At 45.3% G+C, this 24643-nt stretch overlaps 1 protein-coding gene across 5 annotated transcripts in view; it reads left to right on the top strand.

The window, feature by feature from the left end:
- The window catches only part of ATP2B2 (ATPase plasma membrane Ca2+ transporting 2), a 516257-nt gene that overhangs the window by 89350 nt on the left and 402264 nt on the right, over positions 1-24643 (top strand). For 2 of the 5 annotated variants that reach the window (XM_066244330.1, XM_066244335.1), the window contains exon 1: positions 12371-12493. The exons of the other annotated variants lie outside the window; for them this stretch is intronic. The gene's annotated coding sequence lies outside the window, so the exon portion shown is untranslated. Of the gene's footprint in view, positions 1-12370; positions 12494-24643 lie in introns of those variants that run through there. 5 annotated transcript variants of the gene reach the window in all.

Genomic DNA, 24643 nt, shown 5'->3' on the forward strand with positions numbered 1-24643 from the left:
CCAATGTGAGCTTATTAGTGGTCCTGCCCATACCTGCTGCACCCACTCTAGGAGCTCTCCATTCATGACCACCCCACACCCTTAGCTACTTCAGCTAGAACTGCAGAGTCATCCTCAACACTTTTCTCATTCTCATCATTCATCATCTTATCTACTTCCCCTTCTAGAACTTCCTCCAATACATTCCTTCCTATTCATCCCTGGGCCCCTGCTTTGGGTCAGCGTCTGAGTCAGCCCCCTCCCCCCGCCCCGTACCACCTTGCGATAGCCATTCTCCACCAATCGTCTCCAGTACTCACAAACTCCTTGAAACAGAAATCAAGCCATGTCATTCCCCACCTATAAAACCTTCCAATGCTCCCCAGGGTCTGTGCTGTGCTGTCTAATACATTAGCCACTAACCACAGGTGGCTATTTAGATCTAAGTTAATTAAAATTAAATAAAGTTTAAAATGCACTTCCTTAATCATGTGAGCTACATCTCAAATGCTCAATAGCCACAGTAGCTGCTGTGTTGAATAGCACAGATACAGAATAGTTCCCTCATCACTGAGAGTTCTGTTGGACAGTGCCAGACTTTATGAGATAAAATCCAAACTTGTTAGCCTGGTATTTAAGCCCTTAAACAATCTGGCTCCATCTGGCTTGTCCCAGTTCAGTTCATTTCCCACCAGCCCTTCCCACACACACTCAGCTCCAGCCACATCACACAACTCTACAATCCCAAGTCATACTTGTATTAGTGTGTCTCATGTACCTTTCTAGAGTTTATGCAAACACATGCAAATATTTATGAGCGTGGGCAAGTCTTTGTGTGAATACATAGGTGTATATGTGTATACATATATGGGTATGTCTATTTTCTTGCCACTCCCCTTTCTTATACAAAAGGTAGAGTGCTAAGGCTTCTTTTGAGGGTGATGAAAAAGGTATAAAGCTAGATTATGGTGATAGTTTCCCAACTCTATAAATATACATTGAGTTGTCATAGGTGAACCTTATGGTAGACAAAGTATATCTCAATATATCCATTTTAAAAAATGGTAGAATGCTACATACGCTGATATAGACTGTTTTGCAACTTGTTTTTTGTTTTTCTATTTCACAATATAGCCTGGAGCTCCTTCCCAATCACTGTATACAGAGTTTCTTCATTCTTTATACAGCTGCAGAGTATTCCATCATGCAAATGTTCCATCATCATTTACCATGATCAGCTGATAGACATTTGAGGTCACTCTAGCCCTTTGCTATTCTGGACAATACTACAGGAATAGTGTTCCATGTGTGGGCTGGTGTAGCTGTAGAATAGTTTGTACAAGTGGGATTGCTGGGTCAAAGAGTAGCTGCATTTGTTATTTTGACAATTATTGCAACTCTCTCTTCATAGAGTTATACTGATTTGCACTCCTACTAGCAATGCTTAAGAGAACCTATTCCCCAAAGTTCACCAACAGACATTTGAATGGATTATCAATATACTTTTAAATTACATTTCTCTTATGAGTGAGATTAAGCAGCTTTTTCATATGTCTAAGAGCCTTTTGGGTTCTTTTGTGGGGAAGTTCCTGTTCATGTCTTTAGCCCATATTTATAATGTTGCTGTTGCTAGTCTTTTCCATCTTCATTTCTAGAAGTTCTTTATATATAGCAGCAATTACCCTTGTCTGTGATATGAGATACACTTTTCCCCCAATTTTTCATTTTCCTCTTGTGAGTTTGCTTATGGTTTTGTTTTTCCACACAGAAATTTAAAAGGTTTTTCAAATCTTCATAAATGTACCGATTTTATCTTTTCAGCTTTTGGATTTTGAATGACAGGAAGACTTTACCTATTTCAAGGCCTTGAAGGGATTTGACCAAGCTTCATTTGGATAATCTATGCCTTCATATTTTTGCTATTACACCAGAATTTTGATCCACTTGACCCATTTATTGTATGGTATGGTATATGGATCCAATCATATCTTTTTCCAAAGGACTACCCATTCCTCTCAACATCATTTATTAATGAGCTCATTTGCCCCCCACTGGTTTGAGATATTGTCTTTATCAATTACCAACTTCCTGTCTAGATTTGAGCCTATTTTTGGACTTTCTAATCCAGTTCCATTGGTATACCTGTCTCTTCATGTGCCAGTACCAAACTGGTTTAATGATCGAGGGTCATTAAAATGAATATGATTTAAATCCACCTCCTCTATGAAACTTTCCAAGATATCCTTAAACAAGTAAAACCTCCCTCCCACCCTGCTCTTAATGCATAATATGTCTCTGACTCCTGATAGACCACAAGCTCCTTAAAAACAGGCCTTTGCCTCTACGACTATGAACCTGAAGTGCTTGGGGTGGGACCTGGCACAGAACAGTTCACCAACAGAACATTCATGCCTCTTGTCATGGCGATAGCCTTCAAACATACAGAACTTCAGATTCCTGGATGTTCCATTTTTCTCTTGTTTGAAAATGAAGACACAACTTCCCTGCCTCTAGCCTTCCCGCATTTTCCCGAGTCCTCCCAAATGTCTTAGGACCCAGTTGGTGGCTCTGCAATGAACTTGGGCACTTTCAGGACTGAGTGCTTCACTTCAGATCTTGGATGTTCAAAAGCCCCCAGGGACTGGCTTTGCCTCTCCTCTCTTGGATTTCAAGCCCCACTGACCCCACTGTTTCATGTCCAGTGGGAGCTACCCTCCCTTTGTGGAGAAAGTAGAATTGGAGTTCCATTATTCTTTCTTATGTCAACAAGATGACAAGGACACTTTGCCCTGCTCTTGGTGTCCACTCCACCCTGAAAACTCTGCAATGGGGAAAAAAAACAAAACAAAACAACTTTTTCTGTGTACCCTAGAGATATTTTTGAAAGTTCGGGCTAGTTCCTGGCTATCAGCTCTTTTTAAACATTAGGCCACTTTAAGAGCTAATCAGCATTTAACAAACATTTTTGGAGCCTATCCTCATACCAGACCCTCTGCCAGGTGCCAGGGAGCACCAAGATAGCTTCTATCTGTTCCTTAGATAGCTTCATTTTCAGTAGGAAGCCTGCAGTGATACAGAAAAGAAAATGTAGCATTAAATATGATGGGGTGTGCATTGGATTGACTTTCTGTGTTCTTGATGCAGAGGTTAGCATAGTGTGACATTTTCTCAAGCCAAGGTGGATCTTGAGCCTGTCTAGGTCACCTCATTCTCTCATTTTACCTATGATATCACTGAGCCTCAGGGAAGTGATAGCACGTCAGATTCCCAGGAAGCCAGACACAAAGACACAGTGCTGAGAATTGGGGTATGGTTCTCTGGCCTTCCACTGTCTTCTCCCTGCCCCTCATTCCCATGGCCAGTCACCATAATCCTCCCAAACATCTCATAATTTCCTATATTTCCCACCACCTCCACTGTTGTATGTGGGCTCCAAGCCAGCACCATCTCTCATCTGCATCATCTCCCTGTCTTCTCATTGCTTCCCCTCTGGTCCTCAGGGAAGCCAATGAGACTTTTAGAAAATGCCATTTTGATCTGGTCACCTTCTTGCTTAGTTACTCTCAATGGCTCCCTATTACTTTTTTTCTAATTACTTAAACTCTTTATTTTGAAATAATTGTAGATTGGTATGCATTTCCAAGAAATAGTAGAGAGACTTTGGGTACCTTTTGAAACCCCGTTCCTTCCAAGAGAAACATCTTGAATCACTGTTTCCTATTGGTTTTAAGATATGGGGATTATTATTCTAGTTTGACAGGGGAGTCAAATTTGGATTCAAATGCTGGCTTCACCACTGACTGGGTGACTTTGGCAAGATATTTTGCTTCTCTGAGCCTCAGATTCTTTGGGTATAAAGATATTCAACTCAAAGAGTTGCTTTGAGGCTTAATGAAATAATATTTATAAAGTACTTAAAACAGAGACTGACATCTTGATTAGCACTCAAAAAATGGTAGAATGTCCTAGAATAGTCTGGCCCCTATCCATAACCCCCTTGCTTTCTCTGCTCTAGCCACACTTCTTTCTGATTCTTCCTCTTGTTCTGCTCCTTCCCCATCCTAGGACCTTAGCTCATACTCTTCTCATATTCCTGAATATTTTTCACCTCTGCACATTATTAACTCTAGTCTTCAATCTAAATATTCCTTCATCAAAGAAACCTTTTTGACTGCATAAACCTACTTGAATTCCTTCTCTCGTAGTGCTCATAATTTCCCCTTACAAGTACTTATTTCAGGATGCAAATATATATAACAGTATTTGTTTTTATTTGTTGTTCTTCACCTCCACCAAACTGTGAGTACAGAAAAGTCAAGAAAATGTTTGTTTTGTTCATCAAAGTATTCCTAACACCTACCCCAGGGTGTGGCATTGAGGAGGAACAAACATGTATTTCACAACCAAATCAATGAGCAAATGTCAGGGGTAGGTAAGGAGAGAAGGTGATGATCAGGACGATGGTGAAGATTTTATAGCAATTATTTATTAAATGTTAACTGTGTGCCATGCAATACATTCAACATGTGTGAATTATCTATTTATTTACTAACATTTAAAATAACCTCATTCTCTAGCCAGCTTCATTTTTTCCTTGTTCTTTTAAATTACTGTTTCATATTATGTTTATTTAGTATCTAATTTCCTCACTAATATAAACTTTAAGAGCTCAAACATTTAGTCTTTGTTCCCTTCTCTGTCCATAGAGCTTAGAACAGTGCCTGGCCCACAGTAGGTGCTTAATGATGATTTATGAAATAAATGAATGATCACAAGACATGTATGAGGTGGGTACAGTTATTACCCCTCCCTCATTTTAAACATGTGGCAATGGAAGCTTGGAGAAATTAAGTACCTGGTCCAGGTAAAGGCCAGAGCTGGGGCTTGAACCTGAGCCCTCTGACTGCAAAGCCCATACATTTAATTGTGATGCTCTCCTGGTTTGGGTTTCCCAAATTAGACCTTGAGACCAGAATTCAAGCTCAGGTAATTACTTTGGGAGATGATTCCAAGAAATAACCATAGGGAAAACAGAAGTGAGGCAGGGAAGGGAAGGAGGCCAGCAAAAATGTGTCACCAAGTGGCTTACCACTGTGATAGCCGAAGCTGACTCTCAGGATCGTCTGGAACTGGTGTAGACTAGAGGCTCAGAGTTCTTCTGCCTGAGGGTTGAGGAGGCTGGCGAACTTACACACCATGCTGGTGAGGGCTGCTCTCAGGGTATTAACTCTACAGGAGATCTGGCTTGTCCCACATGTGGGCTAAAGCTCCCAAATCAGACAGAAATTCTTAGGCAACTTGTCACACATTTTTGCCAAGGGCATGTAGTGAGGCACTAGCCAGCACCTCTTCAGATGCCATTCAGAATCTCACCATCAAAAGGTTGTTGTATTTTCTCCCAAGATGACATTTAAAGACCACATATTTATAGGCAAAAAGCCCTTCCTCCTCCCTCCCAAAGCTCTGCTGCTCTCCTCACCCACACCCTCTTCCTCACACTCGTTTGAGGTCCTAACATGCTTCAAGGTCTAGGTTAGATCCATCCCTTCCTGAGTCCAGGCTAGAAGAAATCCCAGAAATTACTTGGTGTACCTTCTGACTCAGGGAAGGAAGGGTTCAGCCTAGCTTTATAGGAAGGCCATCCACTGTCAGGGCTGCAGTCTGACCTCTGGGAGGCCCTACTCTACCCTCCATAGTCTCACAGAGTACATCATAGTCCATAGGCACAGCCTGAAAGCACTCCTCCTCTCCCTCCCCCGCATTCTCTGCAGTTCCTGACATGACAAGATTTCCTGCCTCCAACTGCATTAGCTTTCCCAGCAGCCATCCCTAGCATATATTAAACCCGTAGTTGATTTGAATCCCTAGCATTCTCCATCAAACACTTGGCTCCCAAGTCAGATGGATATTTCCCCCATCTGAACTTGAAGGATTGCATCATCAGAACCACAATACAGAATAGGCTCCTGGTCTGTAGTGAATTTCATCTTCATAAACAGTCCATACAAGACTCAGTCTTGTCCCTTCTTGCCATGTTGGTCAATGTTCAGCCCAAGGGTCATTCTCTTTCATGCAGAAGTAGAGTTGAACACATTTCCCTTATTTCTGTCTTTCCTCCCTTTACTTCAAGGAGGGGTTCTGTGTCTACCGACTGTTATTACAGAACCCAGCTAAAAGCACTTACTTTTGCTTTTCTTAGCATTTGGGTCTGGTGCAAATCTGAGCTTGTGTGGACCTATCCCTTTCTTGACCCCCTTCCCATTCTACCAGCTTTTTTTGAGGAAAAGGATTTGTACACACTCATCTTTGAATCCTGCACATTATGTAAGAGACTGGCTCACCGTAGGTACACACATGTCAAATAAATGAATGGACGAATTCTCAGTATGAGACCCAAGACCATCAATGGTCATCTTCCCTTCTGCCTCTCAACCCCATATCACCCTTCACACACCCACACTTCAGCCACATCAAATCCCTCACCTCCACTTTTCATATCCTACCTCTGTTGTCTCTCCTAGACAAGCCCTTGCTTCTGCTCCCTCCTCCTCTTAGAGGAGTCCTCCTGGGGATGGAGAAGAGGCAGCTGGCCTGGCTCTTCCTCTCTAGATCAGTGTTTTAGTTAATCCATGCCTTCATTTGCTCAGCTGCAAAATGGAAATAAGAAAATGATCTGAGGCCTAGTTTCCCCAGAAACAGAGCCTGAAATAGGCATTCATGGAATTTAATTGAGGGAGTGCTCTGTGGAGAAATCTGTAGGGGATATGGGAGAAGGGACTTGGGAAAGATGTGGTTTCCAAAGAAGTCCACCCTGAGCCTGATCCCAGGGGGAGCACTGAAGGGTGAATTGCTTGATAGAGGTTATTGCCACCTAGGTATTCCCATCAACCAAAGGCAATATCTGCAGAAAGGAGCAGGTAGGAGAAGCTAGGAGCTGAGTGTACCTGGTAGGTAGACAGCAACGTATAGCATCAATAACATCTGCTAACAAATACCTGCCTTATAGAATTGTTGGGAGCATAAAATCAGCATATTTAAAATACTGAGAATAGTCGTTGACTCTTTTTCTTTTAATCTTTAATATATTTTTGATTGATTTTTAGAGTAAGGGAGAGGAAAAAAGAGAGAGAGAGAGAAGCATTCACTTGTTCTACTTAGTTTTGCATTCGTTAGTTGCTTCCTATATGTGCCCTGACCAAGGGATCAAAACTGCAACCTTGGTGTTTTGGGGAAAATGCTCTACCGAATGAGCTAACCAGCCAGGGCAGTCATGGACTCTAAATAGCTCTTGTTTCTATCATTTGTACTCTTGCTTCAAAACCCAGCTAAAATTCCACTTCTGAAGTCTTCCTCACTCACTATCTAGAGAATTGATTGCCCCTCCCACATGCTGCCTCAGCACTTGGTATTTTTCCTTCTTATTTAAATTTTATAAATGCACAAGTTAAACATGGGAGCATAGTTATTGTATAAGAGTGTAACAGGGTCTATATAGGGTAGACTGTTCTCCTCTCTGCCCACATCCTCCCCAAAGGAAATCCCTGTTAAATCTCCACTGGTGGCACTTTGTGTCTCAAGTGTGCCTTGTATTGGGAGAGTTGGGTTTTCCTGGCTGCGTTTAGACCCTTAATGGGAGGCATCTGGCTTGTTCTTTCCTTTATCCCCTGCTCAGCTCAGAATCAGCCCAACTTTCTAGATCATTGGATGGGGGTGGCGGAGTAGGTGTCAAATACACATTTCCAGCCTCCTCCCCTTAAAGATTCCAACTCTGGAGACATGAGTCAGCCCCAGGAATCTCTTTATAGTTTCTGCTAACAAGTTCTTCAGGTAGGTGAGGTAAAAGTATAGCTTAAAGAGTATTGTTTTCAAGGTGGTTTCTATCTGATAACCGTCTTATTCATTGATTTATTTCCACATCTCCTTTTTGCTTAGCAGGATGATCCTTTTGAGTGTATGCATTTAATGACTTTGTGACTAAAATAGTAAGGCATGGTCATTGTGGGAAATTGGAAAGTAAAGTCAGTTTTAATCCCAGCCCCAACAAAAATACTTTTGAGGGACTTTCACAGGTCCTGAGATGACACCATCATTCCCAGTTTGGCTATTGATCATTGTTGACCCCTGCCTAACAGGCCAGCAGGCACCCATGCTTCTTTCTCTTCTTATGAACTGAGATACATGCTCACTAGCTCACCAAGCACCAGTCACTTCCCATCTCTTCTTCTTCCCCCAGAAGAGGCTATTTCCCTTATAAATTGCTGCCAGTTTCATCTTTTAAGAAGTCTTCAAGTTTCAAGAGTCTGTCAGGGCCCTGTTTTTAGTAAAGTGGGACTTCTCTGAGTGTGCAGTTTGTTGCAGATCCCTTCCTCTCAGATACACTTCTGTGTAGCCACTGAAACCTCCTGTTTTTACACACTCGTTGCCTCACATCACCTCGGCCACCTTTGAGTAATTCCTTCCTGTCCCCCTCCCTTTTCCCATTATCAGATGCAGAAACTGAGACTCCTCGTGGAGAGGTATTTTGTCTAAGTTCCCATGTGTATAGTAGGCCTTCCACTCTGGTTCTGATCCCCATGTCTCAGCTGATCCCCTCCCCACCATCCTGTTGGCTGCACTGAGGAGCTACTTCCACTTCCCATGACTCTTTGTGCCTCTGAGGTGGCCATGATCACATTCTGCTAGAGAGAGAAAGAGTATGTGTCTGTTTGTAGATAGATAACATTGATCTTCCTCTTGCTAACCTAGAGATTATAACCTGCCAGGCTGTTGACCAGAGACCTACCACAGCTATATTGTATTTGGTCCTCTCAGAGTTCTAAAAATAATTTTTTAATTAGTTGATGACATTTAAAGAACAAGAGTATTCACATAAGCCTGACCTGTGATGGCACAGTGGATAATGTGTTGACTTAGAATGCTGAGGTTGCCGGTTCAAGGCCCCAGGCTTGCCCGTCAAGTCAAGGCACATATGAGAAGCTCATATGAGTTGATGCTTCCTGCTCCTCTCCATCCTCCCAACCCCGCTTTCTCTCTTTCTCTCCTCTCTCTAAAAGCAATAAATAAACTCTTAAAAGAAAAAAGAAGCCCTGGCCGGTTGACTCAGTGGTAGAGCATCAGCCTGGCACGCAGAAGTCCCGGGTTCGATTCCCGGCCAGGGCACACAGGAGAAGTGCCCATCTGCTTCTCCACCCCTCCCCCTCTCTTTCCTCTCTGTCTCTCTCTTCCCCTACCGCAGGGAGGCTCCATTGGAGCAAAGATGGCCTGGGTGCTGGGGATGGCTCCTTGGCCTCTGCCCCAGGCACTAGAGTGGCTCTGGTCGAGACAGAGCGACATAGCGACGCCCCCGGAGGGGCAGAGCGTCGCCCCCTGGTGGGCGTGCCGGGAGGATCCCGGTCGGGCGCATGCGGGAGTCTGTCTGACTGTCTCTCCCCGTTTCCAGCTTCAGAAAAATACAAAAAAAGAAAAAAAGAAAAAAGAGTATTCACATAAAATTTCAGATTTCCAGCTTCTCTTAAAAAATAAAAAAATAGAAAATTGGCAGTCTAGGCTCACATCCCTGCTTGGCCACAGTCAAGTGGAACTAAGTAGTGGCTATAACAGGGCATATGCCACAGTCCCCACCACTTCTTATCACCTCCCCAAACCCAGCCAGTGTCAGCTATTTGTCACCACATACATTGCTGCTTTTTCTTATTGGTAGATTCCAGGGGAGAGAGCCGTCAATCATATCAGTGCACCTTACTCAGTATTGCCAGGTCTTTAAGGCATTTGAGTTTGCAGCCCCTACCCAATCATCCTTGCAAAGTCTAGAGCTTTGGCACACTGTGGTGCTCAAAAATAATTAGAGCTGCCTACCATTTGTTGCATGCTTATCCTCGAGGAGGCTATGGAATTTGTCACCCTTTTAACAGATTAACTGACAGGCTAAGAGAGGTCAAGGGCATGTCCAAGGTCACACAGCTGATGAGTTTTGTCACTAGGACTTTTGTAGTGTCACACTTGCCCTGAGTTGCCTCACATTTTTCAGCTTTTCACGCCCATTCCTTTTGCCTTTTTAACTTGCCGGTTGGTTTCTGAAGGTCTCATAAAAGAGATAGTAACTAAAGCTGAGCCGTGGCACTATGACTGGGCAGTGACTGATTGAGATTTGGGAGAAAGGCATTTTCATCAAAGGAAAAAAAGAAAGACTCAGCCATTGTGTAATCAGTGGTGGGAGTCAGCTGGATTGCACTGGTTTGGTAAAACCGATATCTAATTTTTTGTTGTTAGGCAAACTGGTTGTTAAAATGGCACTTGTAGTCAGGGTCAGGGTTCTCTCTAAGGTGAGCTCCTGGGCAGCCGCCCAATGTGGAAATCACAAACTTATATCCCTTACTCTTTTTTAATGTTCATCTGCACAACAGTGTATTCTAAATGCCCATAGTAATGTTCATCTGTCCATTGGAGAAAAAAGTTGCAAGGGAGGACACCAATCAAGAAACTATGGAAATATCTTAAATAACAGTTTTATTGTTTTTTGTCAGGAATTATTTAATATTTTTTCATTAATAATTTAACATAACATAATCTAGTTTGTGTACCTCTTCTATTCTTATTTAAGTATTAAATGCATGAAACAATATACTACCTTATGGTATATCTTTTTTTATACTTAAAATGGTCATTAGAGCAAAGAACTGGTTGTTAAATTATTTGAATCCCACCCCTGGGTGTGGTATCTGGGAGGGACCTTGTGAACCAAGGTAGGAAAGGAGTGGAAAGGGCATTGTGAACCTGGGGCCAGAGCATGAAAGGCCTTAACTAGCAGCCTGAAACTATGGGGCTTCTGAGGGCATTTGGGGAGCTATGAAAGATTTTAGAGCAGGGGCAGACATGATCTGTGTCTGGATTCATGAAGGCTCGTGAGGAAGTAAGATGAGGCAAGGATGATGCCATTATGAGAATCTAGAAAAGAGGAGATCCCTTCAACAGAGGGCAGAGAGCATATTCCAGGAGACTGCAGGGGGGAGGAAGGGGGCATCAGTAAGGACATGGTGATGGAGTACCTGGAGCTGGCCATCTGGAGGTACTGCAGTGTTGTTAGCTGGGTGGGAGGAAGTGTGGGTTGGTGGGGCATCCATGGAGAGATGTCCTCTGGGCACCTCAGGGAAAGGACAGAGCCACAGCAGGAGTTGTACAGCCGCCTGCCAAACCAGGTGTGGAGCAGTGAGAATGGAGTGCTCTGAGCCAAGAAGAGCCTGGAGATACCTCCTCTCACACCGGTTGGATTTCCTTCTGGTCACAGACCTCCTGGGCTCCCCCTCTTCCTTGTATGCATATACCCCCAAGAGTGAATATCTTCTGTCCCATCCCAGAGCTGAAGAGCACAGGCCATGAAGAATTTTGGTTTCATGAATGGTGGCAAGATCCCTGCCATTCCCAGGAAGCAGGTGTTTCAGACACCCTGAGCCCAGTGTTTCCCAAGGCTCCTCATTCTCTAAAGTCTAAACTAAGATCTGGGGAGAGGGAGTTACCTTGGTCAGCCCTCCCTGGCTGCCACCCCCTTCTCTCTTCCTGCCAGCAGAGCAGTGCATTTGGCTTTTTATAAAGCCAATAAATAAATAAAGCAGGCATGATTAATTGATGGCATGGAGCAGGCCAAGGCGCTGGGAGTCAGGTGGCCTGGCTTCCTGGTGGAGCAAGGCTCTTTAGCGACCTGGGGCCTGTGCCAAGGAGGGGAAACCTGCTTTGGGGAGGTGCTTTCAGCGTGTTCCTAGGCTTTCTGCCTTCTAAGGCTGGGACCCTGTCCTGGGCTCCTCCAGGCCTGCTAGGCCATGCCAGATTGGAAGCTGGGGCCAACAGGTGCCCCTGCTCCACCCCCATCCTTTCTCAGAATCTGAGTCCACCAAAGCTAGGTCTCCACACCTCAATTCATCCCACACTGTATGACCCTAGCCACACAGGTTCCAGTTGTGTTGGGGGTGGAGGGAATTGGGTCACCCTGAATAGGGGAAAAGGTGGAAAGGGGTGCCTCCAAGAGCCGGGCTGATGGTGAGGGTGGTGGAGTGGGTTATGGGACAGGTTCTGATGTAGGTACCTGAAGAAAACGCCAAGGAGAGGCCAGAGACCCCTGGCACCGAGCAGCCCTGCACGTGGTCTTGGAGGAGGGAGGGAACGGGAAAGCGCCCTCGGGTCCTGCCCGGTGCTCTCCACGCAGAGTTTGGGGAGCGCGGGGAGGAGGGAGCAGGGAGGAGGGAGACGGGAGGTGGGAGAGGAGAGGGGAGGGAGTAAGGGAGGGAGGCGGGCGGAGCGCAGTGCAGCGGTGGCAGAGGCAGAGGCGGCGGAGGGAGGGAGGGAGGGAGGCAGGCGGGCGGCGGAGGGGCCGCGGGGCGAGGCTAGCGCGGGCAGCCGCGGCAGAGGAGTCGCAGCCGCAGCGGGGCCGGGCCGGGCGCGCACCAGCGGCGGCGGCAGCGGCAGCGGCAGTGGCAGCGGCGGCAGCAGCAGCAGCAGCATCTCGCTCGCGGAGCCGGCGCAGGTGAGGCAGGGGTGCTGGGTCCAGGGCTCTGGGCCTCCTCCCCTCTCCCCCGGCTTCCCTTCCAGAGGCGCCCGGCCAGAGCCCGAGCTCACACTGGAGTCTGTCGTGGGTCCCCTCGCCCCGCGAAGGCACACGCCTTGTCAGCAGTGACCTTGAGCGGGCACCAGGCGGCGGGCGGCGCGGGCTGGGTGGGCGCTTTCGGACCCAGCGCCTGCGGACACAGGGAAGGGGCGTGCAGCGCGCCACTGGCCCGCAAACTTTCTGGGCTTGGAGAAGCCTTGGAACTGGGGGGGCGTCTAGGGCGCTAGAACTCTCCAATTTTCTCCTTCCTAGTTGACTCTGACTTCTCTGCCTGGTTTCCCCCCAGTGTCCCCCCCACCCCCCGCCCTGCTTCTTTATCCAGGCCCAGATTCCTGCAAGTCAGGAACATGACCAGAGCTGTGGACTGTGACCCTGGGCTGGGGGCTCTTCGTCCCCAAAGGTAGTTTCTCCCCTAAGAGCCTGTGTGCACGCTGGAGGACCCTCCACGAAGTGCTCTCGCATCCTCAGCCTTGCCTTTTCCTTGAGCCCTTCATCCTGCCCACAGCCCTTCTCCCAGAAGAATTGGGGGGAGTCCCCAGGGGAGTCCCTCACCTGGTGATTCAAGAGCTGTGAAGCCCCACACTCAATTGGGCTGTTAGGTCTGCAGCTTGATTTTTTCAATCTAGCAGTAAAGGCTCATTCAGAGAGTGGGCTCAGGCAGGTATTCCAGCCCCAAGCCCCCAGGATAGATCAGTATGTATCTGGTCATCTGGACTCACCCAGGGCCTGGCTACCCTGAAGCCCTCTGGTCTCAGGAGGAAGGGATGTTCTGGCCTTGGGGTGTGTCCTGGCCTGCTAGAACATTGGCTTTGGGAAAGGGAGGTGAGGCCCAGAGAGGTTGAGCCAGACCCAAGGTCACACAGCCAGACCCAAAGGAGCAAGAACCGGGCTTTTTTATAATGGATTGGGAGGAATGGAGAGGATTTCTGTTTGGTTCCTACACCTGAGGAATTTAACTCTGGGAACACGCTGACTCTTACTTTCTCTGTGACCTTTGACAAGTCATTTCCCCTCCCTAACTCATTTTCTCAATGTGTAAAGTGGGGGTAGCTACCTCATAGAGCTGTTCTGATGGCTGAGTTAATGTTCAGGTTCTTACCATTGTGCCTAGTGCATGGTCTATGTCCAAAATTTTTTCGCTACAACATGTAAAATTTCCTTTCTGAGACTGGAAGAGAAAAATATATATTTTCTATCCTTTGCCTTCTGCTTATGGCACCTAGATTTATGTGGGTTCACCCTGTGGCTCTGTGGGCTGCTGGGGGACAGGCAGTACCTGCTGGAACCCTGAGCACCTGTGTTCTATAGGGAATGTTGGCTGAAGGGAAGAGTTCCAGCACACTCAAGAGCCTGCTGGCCCACTGGTCAGGCTAACCTCAGCTGAGGCTTCCTGATGCTTCCAAGGGGAAACCGATCCCTAATTTCTACCTGGGAAGTGAAGACAGGACTCTGCTGTGGCCCCAGGAAAAAACCTCCTTTCTATGCATATCATGGGAGGAGCATCATCCTCACCTCCATCTGACCACACTCTTCTCCCTCTCTCTGTGAGATGTCATTTCTTCCCCCAGAAGTACTATTGGCAACAGAGGAGATGGGGGAGGACTCATTCATTCACTCACTCATTCACTCACTCACTCACCAAGCCTTGATCCATGCCTTCTCTCAGTCAAGAGGTGCCATATCGGGCAGTTATGAAGCTTCTACCAGGTGCCAGACATTTGCTAGGCACTGGAGACACATGTATTCATTTCACAAATTTTTATTAAGTACCTAATATGTGCTAAGCACTGTTTGATGTATCAGGGACAATGCTAAATAAAACAGGCTTCTTTCCAACTAGGGTGACCATATAATCATCCAAGCTGAGATACTTTTGAGAACAAGAAGTAATAACACCAGGAACACAGGTATAAATCAGGACTATTCAACCAAATTGGGATGTGTGGCTATCTTGTGACCTCTTATTTCTACACCAGTGTTCAGGGAGAACTGTTCATGTGTCTTTTTTTTTTTTTTTTTTTTACAGGGACAGAGAGAGAAAGAGTCAGAGAGAGGGATAGATAGGGGCAGACCGACAGGAATGGAGAGAGATGACAAGCATCAATCATCACTTTTTCGTTGCGACACCTTAGTTGTTCATTGATGTTCATGTGTCTTGAGCGTGCTTTTTGCCAGGCTCCATGCTAAGCCCTTTTGGGTTATCATCCTCAGTGTTTTGAACCTGGTTTACCATCTGCATGCATCTGGTTACTAGTGAACCTGGGGCCATCCCCGCTACTTAACTACTGGGCTGTACTGCCTCACCAGAGATGGGTGAGACCCAGGGTGCAAGGGCACTCTTTCTTTCTCAAAGAGGCAAACAGACAACTGTTAAGCAGCAACACAAATACTGTAGTAGACATGCCATGGGGGCAGGGGGTGGCCCATATTCTGCTCAGAAGAATCAGAGGCAGCTTTCTGGAGAGGGCACCTTTGATCTGAACCTTGAGACATGAGTTGAGATTTGACAGACTGCAGGTTGAAGGGAGGGCATCCCAGGCCCAGGTGTGGGGGATTTGGACTGTTTGGGGATACCACCTCTAAACAGGTCTGGATCCAGTTGTGATTGAACATAAGTTAGATCTGAAGTTAGAGTCAGTGAAGATTAAGTGCAGGAGTGGTGTGCTATAGAACTCGATGAGCTTGGCATTTTAGGAGGATGCTTTAAAGATGGGACTATTTTGTGGGCCAGAAGCAGAGAGACTGTTGTACTGGATTTCCCTTTGAGAAGATTTTCTATTGCCTGATCTATACTGTGGATTGCCTGCAAGGTCAGGGAAATCATTTTGTTTTATAGATTCACTGCAGAAGAATTTTACCAGTATCTGTAGCAGCAAAAAGGTTTCACCAGGCAAAGTGATTACCAACAAGAGAAATATTAACCTACTTAAGCAAGAGGGTTTTAGTAGCATCATTTGCAAATAAGGAATATGCTTGTTATAAGTTGAATTTTTTTGTCTTTGTTAACTCACATCCAAAAAACTCTAATTTCCTCCCCTTCCCACTTCTCCATGTCATCTCTGTCACCATATAAATCTGGGAATAATAAACTGTATTTTTTAAATAATGTCTTATTTCTCAGACTTTTCTTTAATTTAGATTGGCTTCCTTTCCTCCCTCCCCAATGAAGTGGAATTATTAAAGCTTTATGATATCTAAAAATTTGAATCCGTTAGTAGAGAACCAAAAAAGGGGGAATCAACTGTTAGGGTTTGGGAAGCAGAAGAAAACTTGATGGAAGGTAGAAAGGAAGAAGGAACGTGTGACTTGTACAGTCACAGAGGGCCCTGTGTTGAGAAGGACCACACATGTGATTTATGCTCTGTGGTTGCCATATTGAAATGCTTAATAATGGTGGAACAGGGGACCCCACATTTTCATTCTGCAGTGGGTCTCACAAATTATGTTGCCAATCTTGGGAGGAAAAGGAAGATGTGTCCAGGAAGAGGTAGGGGGAAAGATGAGGGTGGGGAGAGAAAAAAGAAAGTACACTTTACAAGCCTCTGCCATATGCCAGATGCCTTGTGAGACTGTTTTCCATGTGTATCTACTGTCATTTTCATGACAATGCTATGAGATAGGTGATATTGTCTCTGTTTTTAAATGTAGGTCTTACTATGATTCAGGTAAGGTGAGGCCAACAGATCAGGAGATGACTGCCATTGGAAACAGTTTCTTACAGCTCCCAGGAAGAGGGGCACACCACACAATGGGGGGGCGGCTTGTGAGGAAGCACTGGAATTGGTCAGGAGGCAGAGGGAGCAGGGGAAAACATGAACAGGAGCCTTTATTGTGGTTTCTTCGGGAAGGATTGGGAAAGGAGGGTTTGCATTGGCTGATTTGAATCATTTCATGGCTGTGGGGCATGGGGGTTGTCCCTAGTTTTTTTCTACCTGGTACTGGGGTGATTAGGGCAGGAAATAGTGCCTTAGAGCGCAAGAGCCCCATAACCCTTTGAGTAGTATGAATGTTCATGTACGTCCTCATGCCTCCTGACCATCCAGAGTATGACCATACAAAAATTTCTATTTTAAAAATGTGTAAGGCAACATTAAAAAAAAAGGTAAATGTATGTTCTTCTTGTTTCCATAAATTGGTTATCAAACAAATATGATTTTAATTAATAAAACTGTAAATGGAACTAATTTTATTCTTTTTTTAAAAAGTCACTCCTGTGGGTCAGCGAGCATGAAAAAACCTCACTACTCGAAGGGATAAAGGAAGTGGTAAGGAGGGGTATGGAATTATGCTCTCTCTGCTCCTTCCCACCTGTCCTCACCCCAGCAAGCCATAGAACTTTAGAGCTAAGCTACCCCTTGAGAAGTATCTGAGCCAACTTCTTGATTTCACAGAAAAAGTAAAAATATTGGCCCAGAGAGAGAAAGCAACTTTTCCAAGGTCACACAGCATTTTAAGGGGACTGAGCTAGAATTTGTTTCTCCTGCTACTCAAACCACTACTTGGTTATCCTTTACTTTTTTCTAGAGCAGAGTTATAGCTAAGCCATATCCACCAGAATGTGAACATGCTATATAGGGTCAGAGTGCCTGTCTCATTTAACGTCGCCCCCAGTGAGTCTGGAACATAGCAGATGCTCAGTACACAGTTTTATCAGTTTCCTAGGGCTGCCGTAACAAATTACCACACATTAAGATGCTTGAAACAACAGACATTTATTCTCTCACAGTTCTGGAGACTAGTAATTTGAAATCAAGGTGCCAGCAGGGCCACAGTCCCGCCAAAACCTGTAGGGAAGAATCCTTTTTACCTCTTCCTGGTCTCTGAGGGTTGCCAGCAATTTTTGCTGTTTCTTAGCTTGTAGCTACATTACTCCCATTTCTGCCTCTGTCTTCTTTCTGTGTATTTCCAAATCTCTCCCTCCTTATAAGGACATCAGTCATATTGGAAAAGGGCCCACTCTAATCAAGTATGACCTCATCCTGATTACATCTGCAAAGACCCTATTTCCAAATAAGGTCACATTTACAGGTACTTGGGGTTAGGATTCCCACATCTTTTGGGGAGGACACAATTCAATGTACAACAACAGTGAACCAAAGAGTGGGTGAGTGTTTATGATTTAACATAAGAATGAACTCCCCTTTTAACATCAGTTCTGAAGAATCAAAAGTCTTTTCAAAGGAGAAAACAACAACAGCAACAATTGTTTAGTCTACATGTAAAGAGAAAACACAAGAGCATCTCCTGTATGAGCCAGCCTGCTTGGCTTATAGTCCTGGCACCATCACATTCCAATTGTGTCTGTGATCTTGGGTAGGTGGCTTCAGCTCTCTGTTTCCTTACATGCATAACAAGACACTAACTGTTCCTACCACACGGGAACTTTTGTGAGGAATGACAGAAATTAAGACAAGTGAAGTCCTTAGAACAATGCCTGGCACACAGTAGGCACTTTCTAGATGTCAGCATTGCTACATTAAATGAGACAGGCACTCTGACCCTATATAACATGTTCACATTCTAGTGGATATGGCTTAGCTATAACTCTGCTCTAGAAAAAAAGTAAAGGGAGTAAACCATCATCATAATTTTGTAGCTTACAGAGCACTTTTCACATAACTTTATTATCTTTCAATCTTCACAGCAAGCCTATGATTTGGCTCAATATCAGCTTCCAGCCCACTGGTGTAAAGATGTTGCTATCAGATACTTTCTAGTTTCATAGGGCTGGGAGGTTGGGGAGCAGTGATGTGTAAGGCTCTGGTCAGGATGGAGGTGAGGGGAAGTAGGCAATACTTAAAAATGGGAAATGGCTTTAGCATCTGTTGCCCAGTTGTCACTGTGCTTCTTGGAAGATGGGCCTGATTTGGTCTTTTTAAACTTTGCATCCTCAGGCCCTGGCACATAGTAGGTGGTTAATAAATGTGTACTGAATGAATGGATTTTTTTAATAAAACACAAATAGTCACTCTCCCCACCCCAACAACAAGACCCTAGGATGAGGCTACCTTGCCTAAGCAGTGATTTCTGTTCACCAAAACTCACAGGTGGGCTTTCAACATGTGGTCAACTACAAAAATCTGCTTTTGATGCTATTTGAGGGAACAAACTGTTGAGATGAACACCTGGTGGTCATATCATAGAACTGGGTGAGTTGTGAAGGGTGGAGGTGCATAGAGGGTTCAACATGTAGGTGGGATATAAGAGGCACCATGTGTAATGGATGGGCATTGGAGAAAGATACACATTGAATAGAATTTCCCAAATGTTGCCATCAGGGATAGATAAAAACATGAAGCTAAGAAAGTACTTTCTGAACAAGTCAATGCAAACAGTAACCTATTTAATTCCAAAATAACTGAGTATTTTTATTGACACTGATTCACTGTTGACTGTTCAGTAATATAACGATGGTTAGGAGTGCATAGGAGCAAATTCTGGACAGACCTCTTACTAGGTATATGACTTTGAGCAAGTGGCTTAAAATCTCTTTGCCTCCATTTCCTCAGCAATAAAAAAGTGCATATGATTGTTTTAAGAATTAAGAGCTGTGAAATATTTAGCAAAGAGCCTGATATCCTAAATATCATTTTCCTCCCTTGCCCTTATCTTCATCCGCCAACTCATCCTCTTCTTAAAAGGAAGAGTCTTTTTAATACAGTATAGTGATTTGGTGAGTCATTAGTGATATAAAAACATTTCCAGCCCTGGCCGGTGGCTCAGCGGTAGAGCATCGGCCTAGCGTGCGGAGGACCCGGGTTCGATTCCCGGCCAGGGCACACAGGAGAAGCGCCCATTTGCTTCTCCACCCCTCCGCCGCGCTTTCCTCTCTGTCTCTCTCTTCCCCTCCCGAAGCCGAGGCTCCATTGGAGCAAAGATGGCCCGGGCGCTGGGGATGGCTCTGTGGCCTCTGCCCCAGGCGCAAGAGTGGCTCTGGTCGCAACATGGCGACGCCCAGGATGGGCAGAGCATCGCCCCCTGGTGGGCAGAGCCTCGCCTCTGGTGGGCATGCCGGGTGGATCCCGGTCGGGCGCATGCGGGAGTCTGTCTGACTGTCTCTCCCTGTTTCCAGCTTCAGAAAAAAAATTTAAAAAAAAAAAAATTTAAAAAAAAAAACAAACAAAAAAAACATTTCCAATTCCTTTATCTTTAGGCACATGATAAATTGAACTTTCTCACCTCTTTTGACATTAGTTGTAGCTGTATGTCTTGTTTTGGTGGTGAACTTTGAGAAGTGACATGTCATTTCTGGGTAGAAGCTGTAATAACCATCATGCTATTTATCACTTTTCCCTTTACCTCCCTTAGCAATTGAGATAGCATGGAGATGGAGACTCCTTTAGTCTGATTCCTGAGTGAGAATGATACAGAGCAGAGCCTCCAGCCAATCAATGATAGATATTTGCATCACTGGGACGTAAGCCTTTGCTTTAAGCCACTGGCATTGTGGGCTTATTTTTTACTGCAGCATAACCTGGCCCATCCTGACTGATACAGGTAGGGAGTGAGTTGAAATAATCACAATTGTTTAGAGATATTCATGAGTCTTTTAATTCCTTCAAGTGTGATGCCAGAAATTTTAATGTTAGAAGATGTTATGGGCACAAAACCACTGTCCTATGAGGTGAAGGCTGGTTTTTCTAGCTGACATATATGGGCCTTTCCAATTTCACCCTGACTTCATCTATTTTTGTCTCCACTTGTGCTCTGTACTCTGCCTAAAAAATCCACAGCATCCTTGAAATGGGCCATGTGGTTGTACATCTCCATGCCTTTACTCATGCTCTGTCTAGCATGTGACATCTGGCACCCAATGAATGCCAAGGGTGGAGGGGGACACTGGGCTTGTTCTGTGAGGCACAGAAGGCATAATTAAAACTGAGAATGAGATTCCTGTTCAAGGTGCGTTTTCTAGCCATTTAGAGCGTGGCTTGGCATAGTAGTGGGCTTGCCACAGTAGAAGGTTTCCGAGAAACGGTGGGAATCAAGGAATATCTAGGTTAGCAGACTAGTGCAAAATTTTCAATTCCATCACACATGACTTAGATCTTAGGTGAAATTCTATATTTTTGCCTTTGCCTTTTTAAAATAAAACTAGTTTACCCCTTGATCATAGATGTGTTACATAATGATATTGAAAAGTATAAAGAACACAAAACTCAAATAAAATGCCATAAAGTAGTCAACCTCCATTAACATTTTGTCAAATGTCCTTCTAGACATTTCTCTAAAATTGATAGGTAACTAAATAGATGGTGTGTTTTTATATCTTTCTCACTCAATAATAGAGTATGGACATCTTAAATATCAATAAATATACCTGTACTTTGTTTTTCATAAGTAGCTCTGCAATAATTGATTTAATAAATCACTTCCTGATGGGCACTTAGGTTGTGTCCAGAATTTTGCTATTATAAACAACACGGTGACAAAATTTTTTATATGTGAACCCTGGGATGTGTCCAGGCATCTCGTGAGGATGAATTCCTAGAAATAGAGTTGCTGAATCAGGCAAAATTGTTTTGGATGAAAGAAGAGAAGAAAGCTGTATTATAATCAGAAAAAGAAATCATTTCTTGCTTAAGGGAAACCTGCAAATGATCTGAAGGAAGAGAGATGAATGGGAGATTGCAGCTGGGCTGGAAGGTTGAAGGGAGTGAAAGAGAGAGGAGAGGATGTGGAGGAAGCTGGTTTTAGAGGACCCCAGTCCCCAGTTATAGATGAGCCTTTCTCCGAGCAAAGGCAAAATACAGATGGCAGTTATGATTTAAGTAGAGCAGGACAGTTACAAGCACTTTTGTGTGCACAGTTCTATCTGTGTCATTACCACCATGCAAAAAGGTCTCTGTTCCCATTTTACAGAGGAGCAAAGTGAGGCCTGGAGAGAATGTGGTGAAAGGAGCAGATAGATATCTTCATTTACAGTATGTGGGCTTCTTCACAGCCCTAAACCTTTCCTTTGCACACACCCTGGGCCAGCTCATGCCTCCAGGCTTTGCAGATGCCATCTCATCTGAAAGGCCAATGCTTCCTCACTCTTGGAAAGAAAGATTGGTCATATGTGACTTCTTTGTGAAATAGTTCCCTATGAGCCCCCAGCCACCCCTGAAAGCAAGACAGAGAGGGTCAGGGCACAGAAAGAAATGTTCTGCATGGCATTACCAGAGCATTAACCATTGTGTATTAACTGTTGAACCAGGGAGTTTCCCTTTGGCTTTCATGAATTGGATTCCCTGATTCAACTAACAAACAATCAGATCCTTTCTTATCACACATGATCAAAACTTTGCAGTTGGGTAATTCAGTAGCTCATCCATGCCGTCAAAACCCATGGCCTTTCTGTTATTCTCCTCTGCCATCATCAACCAGAAGAATTTTCCATTTCCCAAGCATCCCCTGCAGATGTCAGAGTGCCCAAATGCCAAAAGGCAGAGGGCATCTCCCTATCTTTTTTTTTTTTTTTTTTTTTGCATTTTTCTGAAGCTGGAAACAGGGAGAGACAGTCAGACAGACTCCCGCATGCGCCTGACCGGGATCCACCCGGCACGCCCACCAGGGGCGATGCTCTGCCCATCCTGGGCGTCGCCATGTTGCAACCAGAGCCACTCTAGCGCCTGAGGCAGAGGCCACAGAGCCATCCCCAGCGCCCAGGCCATCTTTGCTCCAATGGAGCCTTGGCTGCAGGAGGGGAAGAGAGAGACAGAGAGGAAGGCGCGGCAGAGGGGTGGAAAAGCAAATGGGCGCTTCTCCTGTGTGCCCTGGCCGGGAATCGAACTCAGGTCCTCCGCACGCTAGGCTGACTCCCTGTCTTTTTTTTATCAGGGAAGAAGTCTCAGCCAACTTCCCCTGTGTCTCATTGACTAGAGTTGTGTCACTTGGTCAGGCCTAAACCAGTCACAGACAGGGGAATGGGACCAGGGGCTTAAAAGAACCAGGACTTACCTCTGAGTCAGTTGGGGACAAGTCAGGACTCTGCCAGCCAGGAAGGAGGAGGGAATGGCCACTGGGGAGGCAGTTCCCTGAGTCCACCTAACTGTGTGCTCACCCTCCTGGCTCCCCTGGTAGGCTGGTAGCCATAAGAGGAAAAGGGATTGGGGCTTATTCCTTCCCCTCTGTAGGAAAACACAAGGTTTTGCACATGTAGATATTGGGGAAAATACTTCTTGAATGAATGAATGAATGAAATGAAATGAATCCATAGGTATTTGTAGAGACTCCATCAGACCTGAAGATTTTAGGATTCTCTGTGTTACCAGAAATGCCAGTACTGTCAGTCTGGTGGTGGTTTAGGTATTTCGGAGGGTATAGGAATGGCTTTGCTCTCATAGATGTTGCAGTTTAGTTGTGGGTAAACACTAGGACATAAAAAAAGATGTAGAATAGGTGCCCAGAAAAGTGAGACACGGCGTATTAAGGACCAGATACCATGAAGGGCAGAGGTAAATGGTGGAGAAGAGCACTTGTATACTACTATAAGAGTGGATGTGAGTGTAATGGATTTGAGGCAGTGAAGACACTGACTAGGCTGAGGGGGATTCTTTCCTGAGGGTCGACTCTGTGCTGGGCATCATACTTGTACTTGTTTTGTCTCATCCTTCCTGTGTCTCTATGTACAGGGGGAAGCTGAAGCTCAGAGGGTGAGGTTGTTTGTCCAATAGCTCTGAGCCAAGAAGTGGTGGCATTTAGCTGAGAAAGCAGATCCATTCTGAAAAGCTGGCTTCCTTCTGCAAAGGGCCCACCTAAGACCAGTGGGTAATGGTGTGAATGGAGTAAATGGGAAAGGGAAGCCTGGAAACTGACAGGAGGGCCTAGAAAAGACTTGGTGCAGTGAAAATGCAGGAGAAAAATCTCAATGGAAGAGGTGTTTATACAAGGATTCAGGGTGGGTTTGAGGACCCATTGTCTTTGGTATTGAACCTGACTTCAGATCCCTGATCTACCAATTAATAGCTATGGTTTTGGGCAGGACACTTCCCTTTTCTTTATTATATTTTTTTTGTATTTTTTTTTCTAAGGTTGGAAACAGGGAGGCAGTCAGACAGACTCCTGTATGCGCCCGACCTGGATCCACCCAGCACGCCCACCAGGGGGCGATGGGCATAGCTCTGTTGCGACCAGAGCCATTCTAGCACCTGAGGCAGAGGCCACAGAGCCATCCTCAGCGCCTGGGCCAACTTTGTTCCAATGGAGCCTTGGCTGCGGGAGAGGAAGAGAGATAGAAAGGAAGGAGAGGGGGAGGGATGGAGAAGCAGATGGGTGCTTCTCCTGTGTGTCCTGGCCGGGAATCGAACCCGGGACTCCTGCACGCCAGGCCGACGCTCTACCACTGAGCCAACCAGCCAGGGCCTCCTTTTCTATACCTCAGTTTCAATTATGATGTGTGTGTCCAGGAACTGGCATAGAATAAGAATTTAATAAATGGAGTGATTATAATTATCAATACTGTTGTTGCTATTATTTTAGAACTTGGTGGGTAACCAGATCTAGAGGTGGCTCTCTTGCTGGGAGGTTCTGGGTTTCAGTTATACCTTGGTTACCACTTCCACATTTGACCTTGACATCATCCCTCTAAGCCTGGTTCTCTAAGCCTCATCTGTAAACTAAGGAGGTTGGGCCAATTGACTTCTAGCATCCTCCCTTGTTCCAAACCCCGCACTTGTGTGAGGTGGAAGGGGGAGGCTGCGATGACAAAAGAGATCAGAAAGGAGAGGGGGGAGGTCTTTGTTCTGGGGAAGCAAAGAAGGGAAGGACAGAGAATGGAAGGAAGAGCAAGGGGGAGCCAGAGGATGCCAGCAGCCAGAGAAGACCAGGCAGGTGTGCAAACCCCAGGCTAGGCAATTTGGAGGCGGGCACAGAGGTGAACGGTTGAAACCAAATGAGGCAGAAGCGCATTGAGAACAGCTGCATCTGACACCTGCCCTCGTTGTGGGAGAACCAGAGGGAAAGGAATCAATCACAGCTCTTCCTGATGCTTAATACCAGGGAGTGGGGGGGGGGCTCTGAAGAGTGTTCAAAGACTGAAATTGAATTTCTCCAAAGTTTGCAGAAACACTGCAATTATGCCTGAGA

This window comes from Saccopteryx bilineata, chromosome 10 (assembly GCF_036850765.1).
Source record: "Saccopteryx bilineata isolate mSacBil1 chromosome 10, mSacBil1_pri_phased_curated, whole genome shotgun sequence".
Taxonomy (NCBI): Eukaryota; Metazoa; Chordata; class Mammalia; order Chiroptera; family Emballonuridae; genus Saccopteryx; species Saccopteryx bilineata.